We start from the raw sequence: 27,127 nt of genomic DNA on the forward strand, positions 1-27,127 counted from the left end.
TGAAAGAAGCGGTTGTGAGACCCCACCTCAAGAAACCATCCCTGGATCCAGCTGACTTGAAGAACTTCCAGCCAGTCTCCAACTTGCCCTTTGTGGGTAAGGTTGTTGAGAAATTGGTGGCACTCAGGCTCCTGCATTCCAGGGATGAAACCGATTATCTGGACCAGACCTGGGCAAAGTGTGGCTCTCGGGCCACATCCAGCCCAGCTGCTGTCTGTGACCGACCCGCAGAAGTCGGTCCAAGCTGCGAGTACGTGCATGTGCGCGCAGGCAAAATCCAAACGCCACGCACCATTTGCAAATACCACACAGTGGAATTGGACAGCCTCGCCACCTGCGAGGGGAAAAAGCGGAGGTCGTGTCGTGCCTGCTTGTTACTCGGCTGACTGCCTACACCGGAGCTCTCGCCTAGCCCTCTCCACCTTTCACGTAAGTTGACTTAATCTTCTTTGGGCATTCGCAGTGGCGAGAAAGAAAGAAAGGGAAAGAGAGGGAGGGAAAGAGAAGTGGAGAGGAATGAAAGAAACAAGGAGAAATGGAGGGAGGAAGGAGAAATGGAGGGAGGGAGGAAGGAAGGAAGGAAAGAAGGAAGGAAAAATGGAGGGAAGAATGAATGAAGGAAGGAGGAAGAATGAAATGAATGGAGGGATGGAGAAAGGAAGGATGTTTGGGGGGGAGTATTTTTTTAAAAAAAATTCTCTCAACATGCATTCAAACAATACAGTGTACCTGTAATTTTCCATGAATAAAATGCCGTACCGTATTTTGTTAGTAACTAATATCAATCATCAAAAAAGTTGGAAAAGTTTTTTTTCTAATTTTGTCATCCAGTTACATACATTTTCTTTCAATTAAATTCCCTCCTTAATGTTCCTTCAAAAAGTACAATTCCTTCCTTTCTCCAGGGGTGGGCAATTAATTTATAATTATAATTATAATATAATACATAATTATATATAATATATACAGTGTTCTCTCGATTTTCGCGGGTTCGAACTTCGCAAAAAGTCTATACCACGGTTTTTCAAAAATATTAATTAAAACATATTTTGCTCATTTTTCCCCTATACCACGGTTTTTCCCACCCGACGACATCATATGTCATCGCCAAACTTTCATCCGACTTTAATATTTTTTTAATAAACTTTAATAAATAAACATGGTGAGTAATGATCTAAATGGTTGCTAATGGAATGGGAAATTGCACTTTAGGGGTTTAAAGTGTTAAGGGAAGGCTTGTGATACTGTTCATAGCCAAAAATAGTGTATTTACTTCCGCATCTCTACTTCGCGAAAATTCAACTTTCGCGGGCCGTCTCAGAACGCATCCCCCGCGGAAATCGAGGGAACACTGTATATATATAATATATAATTATAATATAATTAACTCTGTTCTACCCAATAATATACAGTACAGTGATCCCCCGTTTATTGCGTCCCCAACCATTGCGAACAGGGTACTTCGCTATTTTTCAACCCGGAAGTCAAAATACCATCTACGCATGCGTGCCCGTTTTTTCTATGGGCACGCATGCGTAGATGGCAACCGGCTTCCCTGGGTCTTCCCCCTCTTGCTGGCGTCAGCGAGGAGTTTCCCCACCGCCCACGCAAACTCCTCGCTGCCGCACGCCCTTCGCCCGCCCACGCGGTTCATTCTCGCCGCTTTCGAGCTGAGTCCGGAAGAGAATTCGCTCCCGGACTCAGCTCGAAAGCGCCGATAGCCAGCGTGGACAAGCCATTCGCTAGTGCTGGCTATCGGCGCTTTTGAGCTGAGTCCGGAAGAGAATTCGCTCCCGGACTCAGCTCGAAAGCGCCGAGAGCCAGCGCGGAGGAGCCGTTCGCTAGCGCTGGCTATCGGCGCTTTTGAGCTGAGTCCTGGAGCGAATTCGCTCCTGGACTCAGCTCGAAAGCGCCGAGAGCCAGCGCGGAGGAGCCGTTCGCTAGCGCTGGCTATCGGCGCTTTTGAGCTGAGTCCTGGAGTGAATTCGCTCCCGGACTCAGCTCGAAAGCGCCGATAGCCAGCGTGGACAAGCCGTTCGCTAGCGCTGGCTATCGGCGCTTTTGAGCTGAGTCCTGGAGCGAATTCGCTCCCGGACTCAGCTCAAAAGCGCCGAGAGCCAGCGCGGAGGAGCCGAAGATTGGGGGCGGCGCGGCTATTTTAAAATGTCGCCGCCGGCATGGGGGGCTTGCCAGCACCCCCCCGGACCCCCAACCCGGGTTTGGGGGGCTGCTAGGAAGCCCCCCATGCCGGCGGCAAACAGCCGCGCCGCCCCCAATCTTCGGTTCCTTGCTAGCACTGTGGGAGTAAAAACACCATCTGCACATGCGCAGATGGTGTTTTTACTTCCGCAGCGCTACTTCGCGAAAACCCGCTCATTGCGGGGGGTCCTGGAACGGAACCCTCGCAACGAGCGGGGGATCACTGTATTGGGTAGAACTGAGTTAATTATATTAGTCCGGCCCTCTAAAACCATCCCAATTTCTCATGCGACCCCTTGGCATAATTAATTGCTCACCCCTGATCTAGACCCTTTTCAATCTGGTTTCAGGCCCCGCTACAACACAGAGACTGCTTTGGTCACACTGATGGATGACCTCTAGAAGGGGCAGAATAGGGGTCATTCCTCTATCCTCGTGCTTCTTGATCTCTCAGCTGCCTTCGATAACATTGACCATGGTATTCTTCTGTGATGGCTGGGGGAGTTGGGGGGTAGAAGGCACCGTTTTGCAGTGGTTCTCTTCCTAACTCTCCAGCTGATCAGAGTTGGTGTTAGTTGGGGGGACAGAGGTCCACCTCCTAACCCCTACTTTATGGGGTGCCACAGGGGTCGGTCCCCTCCCCTCTATTTAACATTTACATGAAGTTGAAATCTTTTTATAGAATTCAAATTAACAAGTCACCTTGGTAACACTACATTTAGTAACACTGGATCTGGTATTGGTTGCCATGATGTAAAAAAAGATCTTGAGACTCTAGAAAGAGTTCAGAGAAGAACAACCAAGACAATTAGGGAAGTGGAGGCAAAAACATATGATGAATGGCTGCAGGAACTGGGCATGGCTAGTACAGTGAAGACAAGGACCAGGGGTAACATGATAGCAGTTTCCTTCAGAAATTCTGGGAGCTTTCAAGAAAAGACCAGAGTGCCAACTTTCAGAAATGGTCCACAGTGGTTTGAATTAGATGACCTACAAGGTCCCTTCCAACTTTTGTTATGTTAATTTGTATCTTATGAGGTCGATAAATTTTAAAAAGAATGGGAGTCTAGCTGTTCCTGGCCACTGTGATATTTATTTATTTATTATTTAGATTTGTATGCTGCCCCTCTCCGCAGACATGTTTTGTTGTGGTTAGCTCTGGCCCAGCTCCTGCCCCAAGGACTGTGGATGCGGGGGAGACATCCACATGCTGCAGGCCTGTTTTGCCCCCGGTGGAATCTGCTGATGAAGGCTCCTCTGACCAGGAAGACATGAGTGACAGGGAGGAGAATGTGGCAGACAGCTCAGAAGGAGATCAATTATCTAGCTCCTCCTTGGATTTGGAACAAGAGTTAATGATACAGCCACGCATGCGGAGAGCGATGCATAGGCAACAACAACTGAGAGAGATTATTATCAAAGAAAATGAGGCCACCTGTGGTTGGGTGGGGCTGTGGTCATTAGTGAGGCTGCTATAAAGAGCAGCCTGTGGGTTTGGACATTGTGGAGGATTATCTGATCGTTGTGTTTCGTGACTGCTTTACTGACTTTGACATTTTGTGTGCTGATTTTCCCCCGCTTTGAAACTAAACCAGAGCAAAGTGTGTTTCACTTTGTGAAAGAAGAAGGACTGTGAATTGCCTCACAGCTGCAAGCTAAGTATCACAGAACTGATAAGGGACTTGTACCAATTACCAGTTTGTTTGGAGACCAGTGCTCTTTGCTATACCAAAAGAAGGCTTGGCTTAAGTGAATTTTCATTATAAAGAATATTGTTTTGAATTTTCAAACGTGTGTGTGTCTGAAATTTGTACCTGTGAATTTTTGGGAGGAGTCTACCAGAGAGCCCGACAGAACACATTTATTCCTAATTCTCTTTAATTATTATTAATTCTTGAAGGATTCTAAAAAAAGTGCTTCTTTGGGAGTACCTAGCAGGACAAGACAATCAGGGGAAGCTATGTTGATTTACAGCAACTTCAACCTGCTATTCTGCAGTCTATGTTGTGGAAGGACACAAAAACAATCCAGTCCAAACAAGGGGGGAAAGAGAAGGAGAGAGCCCTCTGCACACCCACTTCCCTTCCTGAAATCGAGAATATAAATCTAATAGCTTTTCCCCTTTCTTACTTGATTTAGAGGTTCAAGTGCTGTTTCATCGCCATCACAAAAACCAGAAAATGTCATTCTTTCTTTCTCTGTAAGGAATAAGTAATTTCAAAATAAATAATTAACAAAATATTTATTTATTTATTGTGAACAATTTATATGCTGCCTCTACAAATTGGCACGGCACCTCAAGGCGGTTTACAAAATATAAACTGATATTAAAACAATAAAACTAATAAATGAAGAATTATATAATACGTTAATAAAATCAGCCCTCCGCCCTAGCGACATCACCATCGTCAATTACCTCCTGAGGTGTTCCCACTTTGATCTTCCCAAGGGATCCTCCTGAAAAATAGCTCCTGAGGGGGACTTGATGGATTTTTCTTTCCCTCAGGATCTCTGAGCTCCACAGTGCAACACTTCCAATAGGAGAAAGGAAGAAAAAAGCAGAATTAGAAACATAGAAACATAGAAGACCTCATGGTCCATCTAGTCTGCCCTTGTACTATTTCCTGTATTTTATCTTACAATGGATATATGTTTATCCCAGGCATGTTTAAATTCAGTTACTGTGGATTTACCAACCACGTCTGCTGGAAGTTTGTTCCAAGGATCTACTACTCTTTCAGTAAAATAATATTTTCTCATGTTGCTCTTGATCTTTCCCCCAACTAACTTCAGATTGTGTCCCCTTGTTCTTGTGTTCACTTTCCTATTAAAAACACTTCCCTCCTGAACCTTATTGAACCCTTTAACATATTTAAATGTTTCGATCATGTCCCCCCTTTTCCTTCTGTCCTCCAGACTATACAGATTGAGTTCGTTAAGTCTTTCCTGATACGTTTTATGCTTAAGACCTTCCACCATTCTTGTAGCCCGTCTTTGGACCCGTTCAATTTTGTCAATATCTTTTTGTAGGTGAGGTCTCCAGAACTGAACACAGTATTATTCCAAATGTGGTCTCACCAGCGCTCTATATAGCGGGATCACAATCTCCCTCTTCCTGCTTGTTATACCTCTAGCTATGCAGCCAAGCATCCTATTAATAGACATCACAGCACATAAAGTGGATTCTTATATCAGGAACAGAACCTCAAGGCCCCCAATATCCATCAGTAAGCTTGAGTGAGAAAACAATGAAACAATATCCTAAAAGAATAGGTGGAGCATCGCCACATCTTATGAATGTCAGAGAAGTTTTGGAAGGAGGGGTGAAGTATTCAAACACAATCTCTATTCTCTTTTGAAATCTCACCTGCAACTCAACCTGCTTCTTCTGCTCCTCTGCCTGACTCAGGAGGAAGCCTTCCACCAGGGTCACCGCTTGGGAGCTGGTCTCTGCTCCACACTCCCGCACCCAGCTCTCCATTTCTGGGGGCAAAAGAGCCAGGAACTGCTCCAGAACCACCAGGTCTAGCATCTGGGCTTTGTTGTACTTCTCTGATCTGAGCCATCGCCTACTAAAGTCATGGAGGTGGCTGCAAAGTCCTCGAGGACCCTCAGCCTCCTGGCATTGGATGAACGTCCAGGGCTGAACTGCTGAAGGGAGGATGGTTTCCTCCTCCAGGATCTTCTGACCTGTTCTTGTCCAGAGCTCACCATCCTTCTCATGCTGAACAGCCAAAGGGCCTTTTCCGCTTCCCTCCTTTACCAAATGTTGTGTCTCCATCCTTTCTCTCTTGTGCAGAGGAAGGCCAAATGGATCGAAGGACTCTCGTGGGTCTCCAGATGCCTTTTCCTTCAGAAGACCATTTTTAGGGCCCAAGGACTGATCCCCGCGTTATCCTGCTCTCTTTTTCTCACCAGGAAAATAAAATTCAGCCTTGCAAAGATTTCAAATTCCTTCCAGTTTCTGTGTCCGAGATGGGAGGAAAAACAAACGCCAAGAATTAAAAAGTGGCATTCAGCCACTGAACAACCTCCACCCAACCTTTTCTGCTGGGAGCCACCCTGAGTGTGAGGAAAAGGGAGGCATAGAAATCAATCAATCAATTAAATAAATCTGTCCAGAGTCCAAGCGGCTCATCCCAGCGCAGGGCGGAAGTCCCGCCGAGCAGGACCCGGACGGAAGCAGCTGGAGAGAGGCCGCCCCGCTTCTCTCCCTCTCCAGAGACAGGATCGGGCCCTCGGGGAGCCTGATGAGAATCCTGCCTCCTCCTCGACCGTCTTCCCTCCTCCCCTGCTGGTCCTCAGCAAGGCCGAGCCTCCTCTCCCCCCACTCGGGCTTTTCTTCGGATCCCCCCGCCCCCCAACGCGCCTTCCTGGCTTCTCCCTGTATGGAAAGGACGGCTGGGAAGCATGGGACTCGGGGTGGAAGTCGGAGGAGACCCGGGAGGGGATCTCTCCCTCCTCCGCCTCCCTTTGTCCGGGAAGAACTCCCAACTCACCCGGGACGCGTCTGGATCTCCCCCCCGCCGGACACCCTGCCTCATGCGGTGGCCCAGGGGTTAAGGAGAGCGAGTGCGGCACCCTAGAGAGGCAAGCGGCTGTGATATCATTTCCTTCCCTGCCGTGACGCTGGCCCTCCATTGGACCAATGGGGATACGACGGGAGTTCCCTTCTCTTGGCGGAAGGCGCCCCCTAGTGGATTTGCCACCAAGTGCCAGGATTGTAAAAAGGGCGGATAAGAGGAGCGCGTCTGAGGGGAAGGGAGAGGGCGAGGATGATAGGCTCGGGAGTAGGAGGGAAGGCCCTTCTCAATGACTCTCTTGCCCAACAGAGGCTTTGAAGTGTCCACAGGCAGCAATTTCTTCATCTCCCTCTCCTTCCTATCCAAGAACCATCTGTGGAGATGGAGAAAAATCTCTCTGGAGGATTTGAACTCGCTTCCCTCAAGAGCAAACATACTGCAACGTCCTACCGGTCAATGACTACTTCAGCTTCAACCGCAACAACACAAGAGCATGTAACAGATTCAAACTTAATACGAACCGCTCCAAACTTGACTGTAAAAAATATGATTTCAACAATTGAGTTATCGAAGCGTGGAACTCATTACCGGACTCAATTGTGTCAACCCCTAACCCCCAACATTTCTCCCTTAGACTCTCCACGATTGACCTCTCCAGGTTCCTAAGAGGCCAGTAAGGGGCGTACATAAGTGCACTGGTGTGCCTTTCGTCCCCTGTCCAATTGTCTTTCCTTTCTCTCACTTATCATATATATTTTCTTTCTTTCATATATCCTCTCCTCTAAGTTCACTTTACCCTTATATATATTACCACATGTCTATTTTTCTTCCTATGTATTTGTGTATTGGACAAATGAATAAATAAATAAATAAATAAATAAATAGAAGGCTGGACTTCGACAGGCCTCAAAAGGATCCAAATCCTATCAGAAACAGCCCACCGGCCAGAAGAGAATAATGTAAAACGTTACTTTTCTCCACATTAAGTTTCATTATATTGGATTCAAACATGTCTCATTTGGATCAGAAAGGTACAATATGCATACAGATAAAAATCTATAAAGACATGGTGGGTCATTGTTTAGAAAGCAGTACTATTGGCTGGTTGCCCACAGTCAGGAGTTTCTGATGAAAGAGAAGATCCTGAAAAAGGAATATAAAGCTAAACTATAAAGAAAACTATGTCTTTTTACATAGGAATTGTGTAAGAAATTCATCTCAAGAAATGTGACTAATAATAAGTTAGGTCCCAGAGTGGGCCTTGTCCGAGTCCCGTCAACTAAACAATGTCGTTTGGTGGGGCCCAGGGGAAGAGCCTTCTCTGTGGCGGCCCCGACCCTCTGGAACCAACTCCCCTCCGGAGATTAGAATTGCCCCCACCTTCCTCGCGTTTCCTAAGCTCCTTAAAACCCACCTCTGCAGTCAGGCATGGGGGAACTGAGATATTCTTTCCCCCTTGGCCTTTACAATTTATGGATGGTATGTTTGCTTGTAGGTATGATTGGTTTTACAATAAGGGTTTTTTAGTTGTTTTAGTATTGGATTTACATGCTGTTTTTTATTGTTGTTGTTAGCCGCCCCGAGTCTACGGAGAGGGGCGGCAGACAAATCTAATTAATTAATTAAATAAATAAATAAATTCGACCATAAAAGAAAAGAGAAAGTGAAAATGAAAAAAGCAAAACAAGAAAAAAGGAGGCCATGAAAACATTTGATTGGATTTAAAGTGATACATAGAGGTTAGCTACATGAACAAAACAATTTAAAAAGATGAGACTGTGGTTAAAAATCCATTTTATTAAATGGAGGTAACCTAAAGGCAGTGTTCTAGGACCAACACTCTTCCTACTAGACATAAACAATCTTTGTGCTCTAATAATAATAATAATTATTATTATTATTTTCCAAAGATGCAATATGTTGGCTTAGAGACAGAACTGTTTTGTTGTGTCTGTTAAACTACAAACAATAACTCCTGCAAAGAGCCTCCCACAAAACCTCCCTTTTTAAGCCTGCTGTAGCATTCCCTAATTACTCCCAACTGTGATTTAAGATCTTCTTCTGCGTCTACACAGCTGCTCCTGTCGTCCCATAATTCTACGATATTGAATGTTGTGGTTAGCTCTGGCCCAGCTCCTGCCAAAAGGACTGTGGATGTGGGGGAGACATCCACATACTGCAGGCCTGTTTTGCCCCCCCCCCCCGGTGGAATCTGCTGATGAAGGCTCCTCTGACCAAGAAGACATGAATGACAGGGAGGAGGAGAGTGGGGCAGACAGCTCAGAAGATCAATTATCTAGCTCCTCCTTGGATTCAGAACAAGAGTTAATGATACAGCCACGTATGCAGAGAGCGATGAATAGGCAACAACAATTGAGAGATTATTATCAAAGAAAATGAGGCCACCTGTGTTTGGGTGGGGCTGTGGTCATTAGTGAGGCTGCTATAAAGAGCAGCCTGTGGGTTTGGCCATTGTGGAGGATTATCTGATCGTTGTGTTTCGTGACTGCTTTACTGACTTTGACCTTTTGTGTGCTGATTTTTCCCACTTTGAAACTAAACCAGAGCAAAGTGTGTTTCACTTTGTGAAAGAAGGAGGACTGTGAGGAGGACTCACAGCTGCAAGCTAAGTATCACAGAACTGATAAGGGACTTGTACAAATTACCAGTTTGTTTGGAGACGAATGCTGTTTGCTATACCAAAAGAGGGCTTGGTTTAAGTGAATTTTCATTATAAAGAACATTGTTTTGAATTTTCAAACGTGTGTGTGTCTGAAATTTGTACCTGTGAATTTTGGGGAGGAGTCCACCAGAGAGCCCGACAAAACATTGAGAATGAGGTCATGAATTACCCCCTCCTCATCCAACACAGATGAGGCTCTAACTGGGGGTTCCACAGGCACTGCAGGGGCCTCCACCTCTACCCCTCCAGCACCTTCAGCTTCCATCTCTCCTTCCCCCTCACTGTCTAAACCCTCTAAGAGCCACACAGGTTTCCGATGCTCCGACGGACACGGCTCATCCGGTTCAAATTCTGTTACCAGAGCTGGCCGTGAGCCAACCACAATACATATCAGAGGGAGTTACTTGAAATAAGTAGGGACACTGCAACATTTAAATATTGGGATCCACAGATCACTTTCAGGCACAGAAGTCCTCGAAACCCCACCTCTACACTTCCGTGTTTTTGTGATGCTGCGATTTCACTGAGTCTCTCCTTGCTGGGAAACCCCACCTCCGGACTTCCGTTGACAGAGAAGCGCCCGTTTTTGCACTGCTGGGATTCCCCTGCAGCATCGCAAAATCACGGAATTCCGGAGGTGGGGTTTCCCATTTAGGGGAGCCTCAGGGGAATCCCAGCAGCGCAAAAATTGGAAGAAGAGGCAAAAAAATCTTAAACCCCGGGTTTGTATCTCGAAAAGTTTGTATGATGAGGGGTTTGTAAGATGAGGTATCACCTGTACTTTCGAAATTGAAATTCCATATCCATTTTATTGCATGCTGTCTTGACATTATGTCTTCTGCATAAAATGAAACAATTTTGCAATGAATCGCAGCAGCCTTCATGCCCTTAGCATTCAGGTAGTGTATTAAAGCACACACTTTGCACTTGTAGAGAAATGGAATGAGGACGCTCGTCTCTAATCTTCATCACAATGCCAGTTGATGATCTAGTGACCACTGCCACTGCTCATTAACTTCTGCTGGCTTCCTGTTACACGACAGTAATACCAACTTCCCCCGCGAACATTCCCTGCAAGAGTTAGTTACATGGCTCGTAACCTTACTTTCCGAATAACCCTCGTAAATCAGCCTTATTTGAGAAGAAAGACTTCATTATCACATGATTCATCAAGGGCTATAGAAGATCTTCTAGAACGATGAGATCTTCCTCTGTATGTAAGACAGTAGTAAGACGATTTAAACAACAGTGGCTTTTAAGTGGGATCAATTGGTGGGCCACTGTGTGACACAGAATGCTGGACTCGATGGGTTTGGGCCCAATTCAGCATGGCTCTTCCTATGTTCTTATATTCAAATAACTTAGCAGGAATATAATTAAAAGTCTGTTGGCCACGTATAAAAAAACCAACCAACAGACAGTATAATATGTGCATAATTAAAAGATATATTTTTGACATTGAGAGCAATTCCACGAAGGAATCCCAGTGGATATACAAATAGGCACAGCAAAGGAAGTGGCATACAAATCCAATTAATAAAAATAAAAATAATAATAACAACAACAACAACAATAATAGTCTCTATTACCAAAGGCCTTTGCATCCTTCATTCATTCATGGCTTCTCCTGTGTGGATCCTTTTATGGGAAATAAGACGATCTCTCTGACCAAAGGTCTTTGCACACTCCATGCATTTATACGTTTTCTCTTGTGTGGATCCTTTTATGGGAAATAAGAGTACTGCTTTGAGCAAAGGTCTTTCCACACTGCATGCATTTATATGGCTTCTCCCCTGTGTGGACCCTCTTATGGGAAACAAGATGATCTCTTTTAGCAAAGGTCTTTCCACACGCCATGCATTCAAATGGCTTCTCCCCCGTGTGGATCCTTTTGTGTATTCTTAGGGCACTGATATCAGCAAAGGTCCTTCCACATTCCATGCATTTAAATGGCTTTTCCCCTGTGTGGATCCTTTTATGGGAAATAAGATTAGTTATATGAGCAAAAGTCTTTGTACACTCCATGCATTTATATGGTTTCTCCCCCGTGTGGATCCTTTTATGGGAAATAAGAGTACCTTTTTGAGTAAAGGTCTTTCCACACTCCATGCATTTATACGGCTTCTCCCCTGTGTGGATCCTCTTATGGGAAATAAGATGACTTCTTTGAGCAAAGGTCTTTCCACACGCCATGCATTCAAATGGCTTCTCCCCCGTGTGGATCCTTTTGTGTATTCTTAGGGCACTGATATCAGCAAAGGTCTTTCCACACACCATGCATTCAAATGGCTTCTCCCCTGTGTGGATCCTTTGGTGTATTTTTAGGGCGCTGATATCAGCAAAAGTCTTTCCACATTCCATGCATTTAAATGGCTTTTCCCCTGTGTGGATCTTTTTGTGTTTTCTTAGAGCATTGATATAAACAAAGGTCTTTCCACACTCCATGCATTTAAATGGCTTCTCTCCTGTGTGGATCCTTTTATGGGAAATAAGATTAGTTATATGAGCAAAAGTCTTTGTACACTCCATGCATTTATATGGTTTCTCCCCCGTGTGGATCCTTTTATGGGAAATAAGAGTACCTTTTTGAGTAAAGTTCTTTCCACACTCCATGCATTTATACGGCTTCTCCCCTGTGTGGATCCTCTTATGGCAAATAAGATGACTTCTTTGAGCAAAGGTCTTTCCACACGCCATGCATTCAAATGGCTTCTCCCCGGTGTGGATCCTTTTGTGTATTCTTAGGGCACTGATATCAGCAAAGGTCTTTCCACACACCATGCATTCAAATGGCTTCTCCCCTGTGTGGATCCTTTGGTGTATTTTTAGGGCGCTGATATCAGCAAAAGTCTTTCCACATTCCATGCATTTAAATGGCTTTTCCCCTGTGTGGATCTTTTTGTGTTTTCTTAGAGCATTGATATAAACAAAGGTCTTTCCACACTCCATGCATTTAAATGGCTTCTCTCCTGTGTGGATCCTTTTATGGGAAATAAGATTAGTTATATGAGCAAAAGTCTTTGTACACTCCATGCATTTATATGGTTTCTCCCCAGTGTGGATCCTTTTATGGGAAATAAGAGTACCTTTTTGAGTAAAGTTCTTTCCACACTCCATGCATTTATACGGCTTCTCCCCTGTGTGGATCCTCTTATGGCAAATAAGATGACTTCTTTGAGCAAAGGTCTTTCCACACGCCATGCATTCAAATGGCTTCTCCCCCGTGTGGATCCTTTTGTGTATTCTTAGGGCGCTGATATCAGCAAAAGTCTTTCCACATTCCATGCATTTAAATGGCTTTTCCCCTGTGTGGATCTTTTTGTGTTTTCTTAGGGCATTGATATAAACAAAGGTCTTTCCACACTCCGTGCATTTAAATGGCTTCTCTCCTGTGTGGATCCTCTTATGGGAAGTAAGTGCACTGCTATGAGCAAAGGTCTTTCCACACTCCATGCATTTATATGGTTTCTCCCCTGTGTGGATCCTCTTATGGGAAATAAGATTACATTTTTTAGCAAAAGACTTTCCACACTCCATGCATTTATATGGTTTCTCCCCTATGTGGATCCTCTTATGGGAAATAAGATGACTCCTTTGAGAAAATGTCTTTTCACACTCCATGCATTTAAATGGCTTCTCCACTGAGTGGATCCTTTTATAGGAAATAAGATTACTACATCTTTTGAACCTATTACCAGACTTTCTGCCTTTGTATACCTTCTCTCCAGTGTGAATCACTTCATGGGAAGTAAGTTGCCTGATTGTTCTAAAACATGTTCCACATTCCAAACATTTGTAAGGCTTCTCTTTTGTGACAATCACTTCTTCCGATATAAGGGACTTACTTTGTCTGTTGTGTCTACTTATAACATCTTCTCCTTTGCTTTGGTTTAAATAATGTTCTTTTAATTGTAATTTAGCTTTCATTAGCTTCACACTTTTCCCAATGTATTTTTTCCTTGTTTTCTCCTGTTGGGCAAGATTGTCCTGCATCAGAGCATCGGTGGAATTTGAGCTTTCCTGATTCCAATCATTTGACTGGTTTCTCACATGGCTTTCGAAGTCTAGTCGAATTCCAAACCCCTCCGTTCCATCGTTAGCATTAATCACTTGGAACAGTTCCCAGGAATCTTGATTCTCCTGTCCATTATTACCTTCAAACCAAAAGAGAAATGAACATGAAAACAAGGTTACTGAAAAGTATTTTTCAGAAATTCCATTGGGTTGTTTGCATCTTTACAGTGGTGTGATATAGACATGATGATTTCTATATTCATGAGTCCTGAAAGCTGTGAAAATATCTAGAAAACAGCTCTTTCTTTACAATTATCTATATTTATTTATTTATTTATTAGATTTGTATGCCGCCTCTCTCCGTAGACTCGGGGCGGCTAACAACAGTAGTAAACAGCATGTAACAAATCTAATGTTTAAAATAATTAAAAAAACCCTTATTTAAAACAAAACATACACACAAGCATACCATGCATAAATTATATAGGCCTAGGGAGAAAAGGGTAGTTGAGTTCCCCCAAGCCTGACGACAGAGGTGGGTTTTAAGGAGCTTACAAAAGGCAAGGAGGGTGGGGGTAATTCTGATCTCCGGGGGGAGCTGGTTCCAGAGGGTCGGGGCCGCCACAGAGAAGGCTCTTCTCCTGGGTCCCGCCAGAAATATATATATCTGAAATCTCAATGAAAATCTGTTTTGAGTCAAGGAATAATCAGGGGAAACAACCAAGGAGGAGTAAGGAGAAAACATAAGATTTATTGGGGTGGGTTAATTTCCACAGAGACCTATGAAAGCTGAAACTTTGAAAAAAGCTCTGGAAAGTGAAAGCGGACAGATTAGTTAAACAATTCCATGACAAATATTCAGATAAGCCCAAGGGTCCCCTGGGTGAGTGAGAGGTCATTCGTTAAACCTCTCTCCACCGCAGGGTATGCTTTTTTCTTGAGGGGAGGCTGCCTGTCAAGCCGGAGCAGAAGTTGATGATAAATTAACAGTTTGCTACACTATCTATAGACGTCCTGATGTTTATGGGAACTTGGGAGAGGTGATTTTTATGAGAGAGCAGATGCAGCCACGAAGCATTCTTTCAAGTGGTTCAAGGCCTTCCTATGCCCACCATCTGGGCAGAAGTGGAAGGAGGACTTGTCATGCTGGCACAATCTGAGTGGGCAACATGAGATGTTTATTTTATAATAATTACAATTTAATTTATTAGATTTATATGCCGCCCCTCTCCAGGGACTTTAGGGGTGGGGGACAAAAGATGTGGACTTTCAACTGGGTGGGAAACTCAACTGGAACTTTGAGAAATACTTTGACTTGGGCTCTGATTTAGTTCGGATGCTACCTGGAACCTTGACATCCTTTCTTCCTTGGTGTATGTTGTAACAGCTGACCTTCAAAGCATCTGTCTAGCAGGCAGGACTTCTCCCAGAATACCTCCGGAACCGCCTTCTACCGCATGAATCCCAGCGGTCGATAAGGACCCACAGAGTTGGCCTTCTCCGGGTCCTGCCGACCAAACAATGCCGTTTGGCGGGCCCCAGGGGAAGAGCCTTCGCTGTGGCGGCCCCGGCCCTCTGGAATCAACTCCCCCTCAGAGATTAGAACGGCCCCCACCCTCCTTGTCTTTCGCAAATTACTTAAGACCCACCTATATCGCCAGGCATGGGGGAACTAAGACATCCTCCCCCAGGCTTTTATATTTTATGTTTGGTATGTATGTGCTGTATGGTTTTAATTGCTGGGGTTTTATATATGTTTTTTAATATTGGATTTGTTTTACTGCTATGTTGTTTTATTATTATTGTGAGCCACCCCGAGAGGGGCGGCATACAAGTCCAATAAATAATAATTATTATTATTATTAATTCTTGCTCAGGCCGTTCCTTGATCCCAATGATAGGACTTTGGAGCAAAGTCCCTTTCTTGAAGCTTCCCATTGGCTTGTAAATGCCCTTTGTGCTGAGACTGTAAAGTTGGGAGGCTTCAAGAATAGCTATTTCACTGCCCCAAAGTCTCGTCGGTTTGCAAGGGCCTTTTTTTTCCTGTTTGCAGAGAACGGAAATCTAAATTACTTTAGTGCAAGATCACACAAGACCGGAAGTGAAAGAGCTCACACTAATGATCTGGCATTGCAGTTCTCTAGGCTTGTACACTAGGATACTCTGTGTCACACTGTATAAGAACCTTGTTCTTTAATTGGATTGGGAGAATGCTCTTCTATGTCCTGAGCATGGAAGTACTGTTCTCACACAATTTAGGGAGGTCTCAGAGGACAAATGATAACACAGTCTTCTCGCATGCGGAGAGTGATGCATAGGCAACAACAACTGAGAGATTATTATCAAAGAAAATGAGGCCACCTGTGGTTGGGTGGGGCTGTGGTCATTAGTGAGGCTGCTATAAAGAGCAGCCTGTGGGTTTGACCATTGTGGAGGATTATTTGACCGTTGTGTTTCATGACTGCTTTGCTGACTTTGACCTTTTGTGTGCTGATTTTTCCCCGCTTTGAAACTAAACCAGAGCAAAGTGTGTGTCACTTTGTGAAAGAAGGACTGTGAATTGCCTCACAGCTGCAAGCTAAGTATCACAGAACTGATAAGAGACTTGTACAAATTACCAGTTTGTTTGGAGACCAGTGCTCTTTGCTATACCAGAAGAGGGCTTGGTTTAAGTGACTTTTCATTGTAAAGAACATTGTTTTGAATTTTCAAATGTGTGTGTGTCTGAAATTTGTACCTGTGAATTTTTGGGAGGATTCTACCAGAGAGCCCGATAGAACACTAGGGGTACTAGAAGGCCAGATACTTTACTCTTTCCTTCCAGGAGATGATATCTGATTAGTGATTTTAAAAAAATAAAGAGTAACTATAATCTATCTTCTTGAACTCTCTGATTGGAGAGAAGATAATTCTTACCGAGAGAGACCACATTCCTATGGTTTTCAAGCATGACTTCCGAATGCAGCGCTTTCTGGGCAGGATCCAGCAGAGACCATTCCTCCTCGGAGAAAGACACAGCCACCTCCTTGAAGGACACGGGGTTTCCCTGAACACGGAAAAAAGAAGAGGATTCACAAGATCTGTTCAACTTCATCAATAATTTAGACAAGAGCATAGAAGAGAACTACAGCAGCACAACTGAGAATAAAAAGGTTTCTGAACGAATTGATCAATGTTGACCAAAGGTTTTTTGCCAAAACAGCAAAAAAGAAATAATACAAGGAATTCAATTCAATTCAATTTAATTCAATTTATTAGATTTGTATGCCGCCCCTCTCCGAAGAGTCGGGGCGGCTCACAACAATGATAAAAAACAATATTATAATGGCACAAATCTAATATTAAAAATAACTAAAAACCCTATCATAATTGAAAACCAAACAGCACATACATACTAAACATAAATTATAATGAGCCTGGGGGAAGATGTCTCAAATCCCCCATGCCAGGAAAATATTGGATGTACTGTATTAGATTATGAGGTACATAGTGAGATACAAGTGGCATTGATATTTCTATATGCACAAAAGGCCTTTGATAACGTAAATTCGAATTTTATACTGAGACTGTTAAGATATATGGAATTCAGCAAATTTTTTTATAAATGTAGAGCCAGGGTGGTGCAGCAAGTAAAGTGCTGTACTGCAGGCCACTTAATCTGACTGTAGATCTGTAGGTCAGCGGTTCAAATCTCATCACCAACTCAAGGTTGACTCAGCCTTCCATCCTTCCGAGGTGGGTAAAATGAGGACCTGGATTGTGGGGGCTATATGCTGGCTCTGTTAAAAAGTGCTATTGCTAACATGTTGTAAGCCGCCCTGAGTCTAAGGAGAAGGGCGGCATTAAAAAAAAAAAATCGAATGAATAAATAAATAAATAAATGTTTTTAGCACAACATACTCTAAACAAGAGGTAAGAGTTATAGTGAATGGGGAAGCAATACAGTGATCCCCCGAGTTTCGCGATCTCGATCTTTGCGAAACGCTATATCGCGATTTTTCCACCCGATGACGTCACTCCCTTCCTTTCTCATCTTTCTTTCTCTCTCTTTCTCTATCTTGCTTCTTCCTCTCTCACACTCTCTTCCTCCCTCTCTCATCTTTCTTTCCTTCTCTCTCTTTCTCTATCTCTCCCCCTCTTGCTCTCGAGCGGCGGGCGGCACCCAGGGAAGGTTCCTTCGGCCGCCCACCAGCTGATCTGCTCGGCAGCGCAGTAGCAGCGAGGAGCCGAAGATGGGGTTTCCCCTTTGCGTGGGCAACGGGGAAACCCCATCTTCGGCTCCTCGCTGCTACTGCGCTGCGGAGCAGATCAGCTGGTGGGCGGCCGAAGGAACCTTCCCTGGGTCTTCAACTCCCAGAGCGGCGGACAAGCGGCGGGCGGACAAGCGGCGGACAAGCGGCGGGCGGACAAGAAAAGCGGCGGCCGGACAAGCGGCGGCCGGAAAAGCGGCGGCCGGAAAAGCGGACAAGCGGCGGACAAGCTGAAAAGCGGCGGACAAGCGGGCAGGCAGGCGGCTCCTCAGCTGCTGGGTCTTCCCAGGTGCGGAAGTAAAAACACCATCTGCGCATGCGCGGCCATGGAAAAAGGGGCGCACATGCGCAGATGGTGTTTTTACTTCCGTACCACTACATCCCGAAAAATCGATTATCGCGAGGGGTCTTGGAACGGAACCCTCGCGATAATCGGGGGATCACTGTAGTTTCAAAATTCATACTACCATCATTACTATTCATATTAACCCTAGAGGCATTAATGACAAGAATTCAGAAATATAAACAAATTAAGGGATTGAAAATCAAGAAGGAAGTTTACAAATCGCAAGCTTTTGCAGATGACCTTATTTAATTATAGAAGAGTCATTACAGTTGGGTTTGAGGCTTATAGAAGTACTGGACGAATATGGGGAAGTAGCTGGATTGAAGGTAAACAAAGAAAAAACCAAAATGATAGTAAAAACATGTCTAAAACACAGAAAGCGGATTTGACTGAGAGAATAAATATTCAGATAGTAAAATATCTAGGAATACAGCTAACGACAAGATGTGATCAAATTAAGGCAGACCTGGAGAGATGGAAAAATTCTCAACTCTCATGTGGAGAATTGCAATAAAAATAAACACCAAAATATGTTTCCTATTCCAAAATTTACCCATAAGATTATAGAGAAGGAATATTTTGAAAATTTGAACAAAATAGTCAAATTTACCTGGCAAGAGCAAAGACCTAGAATTAAGCTAAAATTACTACAAGAATCTAAAGAAAGAGGTGGGTTCGGTTTGCCTGATTGGGAAAGATATTACCAGCTGCCATGCTCACTTGGGGCAGAGAGTGGATAAGCTTAAAAAATCGGAGGTTACTAACATTGGAAGCATTTTGTGGCATGCGAAACAGAGCTCATCAGTACTTCCAAAGGCATCATTAGAAGATTCTCCTGGAGATGCAAGTTAAACTACAGAATTACATGAAATTCTCCTGGAGATGCAAGTTAAACTACAGAATTACATGGAAATGCCAGACTGGCTCTCGACATTGGAGGTATTATTATTATTATTATTATTATTTATTAGATTTGTATGCCGCCCCTCTCCGTAGACTCGGGGCGGCTCACAACACAATAAAACAGTTCATGACAAATCTAATAATTTACAATTTAAAATATTTTTTAAAAAAACATTATTAAGCAGACATACATACAAACATACCATACATAAATTGTATAGGCCCGGGGGGAGATATCTCAATTCCCCCATGCCTGACGACAAAGGTGGGTTTTGAGGAGTTTAGGAAAAGCAAGGAGGGTAGGGGCAGTTCTAATCTCTGGGGGGAGCTGGTTCCAGAGAGTCGGGGCTGCCACAGAGAAGGCTCTTCCCCTGGGGCCCGCCAACCGACATTGTTTAGTTGACGGGACCCGGAGAAGGCCCACTCTGTGGGACCAAATCGGTCGCTGGGATTCGTGCAGCAGAAGGCGGTCTCGGAGATATTCTGGTCCGATGCCATGAAGGGCTTTATGGGTCATAACCAACACTTTGAATTGTGACCGGAAATTGATCGGCAGTCAATGCAGACTGCGGAGTGTTGGTATAACATGGGCATACCTTGGGAAGCCCCTGACTGCTCTCGCAGCTGCATTCTGCACGATCTGAAGTTTCCGAACACTTTTCAAAGGTAGCCTCATGTAGGTATTGGTACACCCAAATTTCATTAACCCGGGGAAAGTAGTTATGTATAAATATTTATTAAATGAAAGAAGGGAATTAAAATCTAGAAAAGGACTACAAGAAGAAGGAGTAGAATTAGAGTGGTGGTCATACCTATAAATACAATCATGCTCTATGAAAAATAGAAAGGAATGGAGTATCAAGAAAGAATTAATGACGCTAGATAAAATTTCATCGGGGGGAGACGGTGTGGCCATACGCCACGGTGACATGGAGTTCCTGCACATATCCCCAGGAAGCCGGCATAGAGTCCTCAACCAGCGGTGCTGGAAAATCACTTAAAAAAAGCCGTTCAAGCTGTGGCAGCTTGTTTGAAGATCGGAGGTGGTCACCTGGGAAAGAAAATACATACAAAAGCGTGCTGGAGAATAAGAAGGTAGTAAACAGAAGCTAGTGGGTGCTTTTTAAACCGATATAAGTTTAATTGGATCGTTTAAAAAGAAATTAAAGGGGAACAAAAGAACAGGAAAAATTTAAAAGCAGCTATCTCGCCTACAGAGGATCATAGAGAAATTGGAAAAAAGAGATGAAATTGAACTGATGCCTAAGCTCTGGGAACTTTGTTAAAAATTGAAATGATTGTTTAATAGTTTGATAAAGGGTTTTTTTTCCCAATGAAAATACTTTTCTTGATAGAACTGAGTAAAATACATATCAATATTAACATGAGAGTGCCATCTACAGATTGGAAGAATAATTGCAATGGTGGTAAACTTTCATAGATATTTCCACATATATCTACTGTGCAAGGAACAATTTGTTATTCTACTGAAAGACAACCTTGATCTGTTTGAATTAAACTGAACTTTTTAGATAATTCAACGTAGAAAAGAGTAAGAGTGGGACTGCAAAGACCTCATGATCCATCTAGTCTGCCCTTATACTGTTTTCTGTATTTTATCTTAGGGTGGATCTATGTTTATCCCAGGCATGTTTAAATTCAGTTACTGTGGATTTATCTACCACGTCTGCTGGAAGTTTGTTCCAAGGATCTACTACTCTTTCAGTAAAATAATATTTTCTCATGTTGCTTCTGATCTTTCCCCCAACTAACTTCAGATTGTGTCCCCTTGTTCTTGTGTCCACTTTCCTATTAAAAACACTTCCCTCCTGGACGTTATTTAACCCTTTGACATATTTAAATGTTTCGATCATGTCCCCCCTTTTCCTTCTGTCCTCCAGACTATACAGATGGAGTTCATTAAGTCTTTCCTGATACGCTTTGTGCTTAAGACCTTCCACCATTCTTGTAGCCCGTCTTTGGACCCGTTCAATTTTATCAATATCTTTTTGTAGGTGAGGTCTCCAGAACTAAACACAGTACAGTGATCCCTCTATTATCGCGAGGGTTCCGTTCCAAGACCCCTCGCGATAATCGATTTTTCGCGATGTAGGGTTGCGGAAGTAAAAACACCATCTGCGCATGCGCGCCCTTTTTTTTCTATGGCCGCGCATGCGTAGATGGTGGAGTTTGCATTCCCCGACGCCCACGCAAAGGGGAAACCCGATTCGGCTCCTCGCTGCTGCTGCGCTACCGAGCAGATCAGCTGCTGGGCGGCCGAAGGAACCTTCCCTGGGTCTTCCCCCTCTTGCTGGCGGGCGGGCGAGCGGCGGGCATCAGCGAGGAGCCGGGGTTTCCCCTTTGCGTGGGCGGCCGGGAAGACCCAGGGAAGGTTCCTTCGGCCGCCCAGCAGCTGATCTGCTCGGTAGTGCAGCAGCAGCGAGGAGCCGAATCGGGGTTTCCCTTTTGCGTGCGGGGAAACCCCGATTCGGCTCCTCGCTGCTGCTGTGCTACCGAGCAGATCAGCTGCTGGGCGGCCGAAGGAACCTTCCCTGGGTCTTCCCGGCCGCCCACGCAAAGGGGAAACCCCAGCTCCTCGCTGATGCCCCCGCACGAGAGAAGGAAAGAAAGAGATGAGAGAGGAAGAGTGTGAGAGAGGAAGAAGCAAGATAGAGAAAGAGAGAGAGAAAGATGAGAAAGGAAGGAAGAGAGTGACGTCATCGGGTGGAAAAATCGCGATATAGCGTTTCGCGAAGATCGAGATCGCGAAACTCGAGGGATCACTGTATTCCAAATGTGGTCTCACCAGCGCTTTATATAGCGGGATCATAATCTCCCTCTTCCTGCTTGTTATCCTACTTGCTTTCCCTACCGCCTGACTGCACTGTTCATATTAGACCAAAATATAGATTTGAAATCAGAGCTATTCCTACTAGAAATTGCAAAAGAATATAGTAAAGAGGTACTTAATGCTGCACATCATAGCAAGGTTTTTATTTTTTAAAAAGGGGAAAAAAAGAACTTATCCCTTTCTTACTTGATTTGGAGATTCAAAAGCTGTTTGATTGCCGTCATAAAAATCAGAACATTTCATTCTTTGTTTCTCTGTAAGGAATGAGTAATTTCAAAATAAATAATTAACAATATTTTATTTATTTATTTTAGACAATTTATATGCCACCTATTCACACACGGCGGTTTACTCAAGTCCTCGGAGACGGGCGCCATATAAATCCAATTATTATTATTATTATTATTATTATTATTATTATTATTATTAATTGGATTTGTATGCCGCCCCTCTCCGCAGACTCGGGGCGGCTAACAACAAGTAAATAAATTAAATAAATAAATAAAAAACCCACATTAAAACAATAAAACTAATAAATGAAGAATTATATAATACATTAAAATAATAAAATCACCCTAGCAACATCACCATCTTCTATTACCTCCTGAGGTGTTCCGACTTTGATCTTCCCAAGGGATCCTCCTGAAAAATAGCTCCTGAAGGGGATTTGATGGATTCTTCTTTCCCTCAGGATCTGGGCGCTCCACAGTGCAACACTTCCAATAGGAGAAAGGAAGAAAGAAGCAGAATTAATAGACATCACATGACATAAAGTGGATTCTTATATCAGGAACAGAACCTCAAGGCCCCCAATATCCATCAGTGAGGTTGAGTGAGAAAACAATGGAACAATGACCTACAAGAATTGGTGGTGTATCGCCACATATTATGAATGTCAGAGAAGTTTGGGAAGAAGGGGTGAAGTATTCAAACACAATCTCTATTCTCTTTTGAAATCTCACCTGCAACTCAACCTGCTCCTTCTTCTCTTCTGCCTGACTCAGGAGGAAGCCTTCCACCAGGGCCACCGCCTGGGAGCTGGTCTCTGCTCCACACTCCCGCACCCAGCTCTCCATCTCTGGAGGCAGAAGAGCCAGGAACTGCTCCAGAACAACAAGGTCCAGCATCTGGGCTTTGGTGTGCTTCTCTGGTCTCAGCCATCGCTTACAAAAGTCATGGAGTCGGCTGCAAAGACCTCGAGGACCTTCAGCCTCCTGGTATTGGATGAACTTCCAGGGCTGAGCTTCTGAAGGGAGGATGGTTTCCTCCTCCAGCATCTACTGCCCAGTTCTTGTCCAGAGCTTCCCCGGTCCTTCCCAGGCTGAACAACTGACGGGCCTTTTCTGCTTCCCTGTTTCTCTCTTCTGCAGATCGACTTCAAATGGGTCCTAGGACTCTTGTGGGTCTCCAGATGCCTTTTCCTTCAGGAACATTTCTAGGGTTGCACGACTGATCCCGGCAAGTGACTCTGCTCTTTTTTTTTCCCCCCAAGAGAAAATTTGACCCTGCAAAGATTTCAAATGTCTTCGAGATTCTGTATCTGAGATGGGAAGAAAAACAAACGCCAAGAATTAGAAAGTGGCATTTAGTCAATGAAAAACTTTCACCCAACCTGCCTGGAGCCCCAAGAGCAGCGGTCCCCAAACTACGGCCCGTGGGCCAGATGCGGCCCACTGAGGTCATTTATCCGGCACGCGGCAGCGTACAAGATTTTACCATCTATATACTAAGCTCCCAAATCTCCCGTCCACTCTGCTGCTGAGCGTCTGGTGGTGGCAAGGAGGAAGAGGAAAGCCAGGGGGCGGGGAGGAAAGTTGGCCTGCAATTGGCCCCTGATGGCGCCTACTCCGGCCCACGCTTCGGCCACACCGGGCAGCTTTGGCGGGCGCGGGGCAGCAGGGCAAGCAGCGAAGGTGGTGCAGTCAAGCGTGGGTCGAGCGGGAGGGCACTGAGCAGTAGCCGCGTGGTGGCGGTGGGGCGGTTGGCTGCAAGGCACCGCTGGCGGCACCGGCTGGATGTGTTGTAGGACACCATACATGCTGGCACTGCGCTGGGCATGGGGCTGGCACCTCCGTCCCGGCCCAGCCTACGGGCCACTGCCAGCCCCGTGCCCAGTGCAGCGCCAGCAATGTACTGCGACCCAACATCGGTGCCACCGTCTTGGAGCTCCTGCTTGCAGCTGACCGCCCCGCGGCATGTTGCAGGGCAGAAAAAAAAAGAAGAGAGAAAAAAGAGTGGAAGGAAGAGAGAAGGAGAGAGAGAGAAAGTAAGAGAGAGAGGGAGAGAAAAAAAGAAGTGAGAGGGGGAGGGAATGTAAGAGAGAAAAAGAGAAAAAGATGGAGGGAAAGAACGAGGGAGAGGGAAACGAAACAAATGAGAAAGAAGGAAAAAAAGGAGAGGTAAGAGAGAAGTGGAAAGGAGGGAAGGAGGGAGAAATGGAGGGAACAAGGAAGGAAGAATTAAATGAATGGAGGGGCGGTGGAAGGAAGAACTTTTTTGGGGGGGTGTATGTAAATTTTTTAAATTTTTTCTCTCAACATACATTCAAACAATACAATGTACCGTCTAATTTTCCCTGAATAAAATGCGGTATTTTGTCAGTAACTAATATCAATCATCAAAACAGTTGCAAAAGTTTTTTTTTTCTAATGTTGTCATCCAGGTACATTCTTTTCTTTTAATTAAATTCCCTCCTTAGAAACATAGAAGACTGACGGCAGAAAAAGACCTCATGGTCCATCTAGTCTGCCCTTATACTATTTCCTGTGTTTTATCTTAGGATGGATATATGTTTATCCCAGGCATGTTTAAATTCAGTTAATGTTCCTTAATGTTAATTAAGGGACTTAATTCCTTAATGTTCCTTCAAAAAGTACACCAATTATATTTCTAACTTATTAATTAACCATTATGCCAAAGTGCTTCCTTCTTTCTTTATATATTTTTCTATAAACATTTTAATACATTTTTCTATAAACCAAGAAAACCTTGTATAGCCAATCAGATGTTAACAAAAGAAAATTAAAAACAAAACATAAACATATATGAATTTCAGACTTCTTCCTCCCCCCCTCTAAATAGTACATTCCCATTTTGTTTTTTACGTTAAAATAAGGTATGTGCAGTGTGCATAGGGATTTGTTCATAGGTTTTTTTAATAGTCCGGCCCTCCAACAGTCTGAGGGACAGTGAACTGGCCCCCCCTGTGTAAAAAGTTTGGGGACCCCTGCCCAAGAGGCTCATCCCGGAGAGGGGCGGCATACAAATCTAAATAATAAATAAATCCCAGCGGAGGGCCGAGGTCCCCCGAGCAGGGGCGGGAAGGAGGCAGCAGCTGGAGAGAGCGCCCCGCTTCTCTCCCCTCAGGGAACAGGATCTGGCTGCAGAGGATCGGGCCCTCGGAGAGCCTGGTGCGAATCCTGCCTCGTCCTCGCCCGGCTTCTCTCCTTTGCGGCTGGGCGCAGGGCCGACCCACCTCCTCTCCCCCCACTCTTCATCCCCGCCGCCTTCCCGGCATCCCCGCTCCCCCTGCATGGGCGACTGGGGACCATGGGACCCGGGGTGGAAGCCGGAGGCGGGCAGGGCGGGGATCTCTCCCTCCTCCGCCTCCCTTTGCCCGGGAAGAGCCCCCAACTCGCCCGGGGAACGTTTGGATCTCCCCCGGCTGGACTTTCCCTCAGCCTCTCCGCGTGCGCAGATCCACAGCGGTTAAGGACAGCGAGTGCGGTACTCTAGAGCGGCAAGCGTTTGTGATGTCACCTTCCACCCCGGCCTCCCCTACAAAAACAGCCGTCACGTTCGCCCTCCAACGGGCCAATGGGGGAGCGACGGGAATTACTTTTTCTTGGCGGAGAGCGCCCCCTGTTAGATTGCCACCAACAGCCAGGATTGTAGAAAGGGCGGGAAACAGGAGCGCGTCTGAGGGGAAGGGACGAGAATGGCGGGCTTGGGAGTAAGAGGAAAGGCCCTTCTCAGTGGCTATCTGCCCGACAGAGTCTTTGAAGTTCCAGAGGCAGCAATTTCTCCCTCTCCCTCCTGTCCAGCAACTGTCCCTTGAGATGGAGAAAAATCTCTCTGGAGGAATTGAACTCGCTTCCCTCAAGAGCAGCCCCCTGGAAGGCTTGGCAGAGATTGTGGGAGGCCCCAAAAGGGTCCAAATCCTGTCAGAAACAGGATCAGTGGCCAGAAGAGAAGTATCAGGAGCCAGCTTGTGACTTGCGGTTGTTGGGTATTCCAGCCTGAAGGGGAGGCAGATGGGATACAGGCACACACACACATACACACACACAAACACACACGGGACGTTCGGCCAGCGGTAGACCAATAGGGAGGCGCCGGAGGTCCCCTTCTGTTGGCGGAGGGCGCCTCCTAGTGGACTTGCCACCAGGTGCTAGCGTTGTAGAAAAACTCCCCTGGGGCGCGTATGGATCTCTCTCCACCAGATTCTTTCGCAGCCTCTCCGCTGCTTTCGGAGGTTAAGGAGAGCGAGTGCAGCGCTCTAGAGCGGCAAGCGGCTGTGATATCATCTCCTTCACGACCTGTCCAACAAAGGAAGCCGTGAGGTTCGTCCTCCAGTGGACCAATGGGGAAGCGCCGGGAGTTCCCTTCTCTTGGCGCAGGGCACCCCCTAGTGGATTTGCCACCAAGTGCCAGGATTGTAGAAAGGGTGGGAAAGAGGAGCGCGTCAGAGGGGTAGGGAAAGGACGAGGATGGTAGGATTTGGAAGTAGGAGGAAAGGCCCTTCTTAATGGCTCTCTGCCGGACAGAGGCTTTGAAGTGTCCAGAGGCAGCAATTTCTCCATCTCTCTCTCTCCTTCCCGCCCAGGAACCATCTGTGGAGATGGAGAAAAATCTCTCTGGAGAATTTGAACTCACTCAAGAGTGTCCACCTTGAAGGTGGGATTTTGAAAGCCCTCAGAAAGGTCCAAACCCTGTCAGAAACAGCCCACTGGCCAGAAGAGAAAAATGTAAAATGTCACTTTTCTCCATATTACATTTCATTATGTTGGATTCAAACTTGTCTCATTTGGATCAGAAAGGTACGATATGCATACAGATAAAAATCTATAGAGACGTGGTGGGTCTAGAATGCCCACAGTCAGGAGTCTGATGAAAGAAAAGAAAGATCCTGAAAAAGGAATATAAAGCTAAACTATGATGAGGAAAAACTGTTTTTACATAGGGATTGAGTAAGAAATTCATCTCAAGAAATGTGACTAAGAGGCTTAAATTCCCCTTGGGAAATGTAATACATTCGACCATAAAGGAAAAAAGAAAACGAAAAAGCAAAAGAAGAAATGTTGAAGGCTTCATTGCTATGAAAACATTGGACCAGATTTGGAGTCAACAGTGATACAC

The 27,127-nt window shown here is 45.1% G+C and overlaps 2 pseudogenes; both read right to left on the reverse strand.

Annotated features, from left to right (window-relative positions):
• LOC139162998 (zinc finger protein 721-like) overlaps window positions 1-6,724 on the reverse strand; it is a 29,485-nt pseudogene extending 22,761 nt beyond the window's left edge.
• A 4,104-nt stretch (window positions 6,725-10,828) lies between these two features.
• LOC139162874 (zinc finger protein 585A-like) lies at window positions 10,829-25,884 on the reverse strand (annotated as a pseudogene).
• Between the last annotated feature and the right edge of the window lie 1,243 nt (window positions 25,885-27,127).

This window comes from Erythrolamprus reginae, chromosome 2 (assembly GCF_031021105.1).
Source record: "Erythrolamprus reginae isolate rEryReg1 chromosome 2, rEryReg1.hap1, whole genome shotgun sequence".
Taxonomy (NCBI): Eukaryota; Metazoa; Chordata; class Lepidosauria; order Squamata; family Dipsadidae; genus Erythrolamprus; species Erythrolamprus reginae.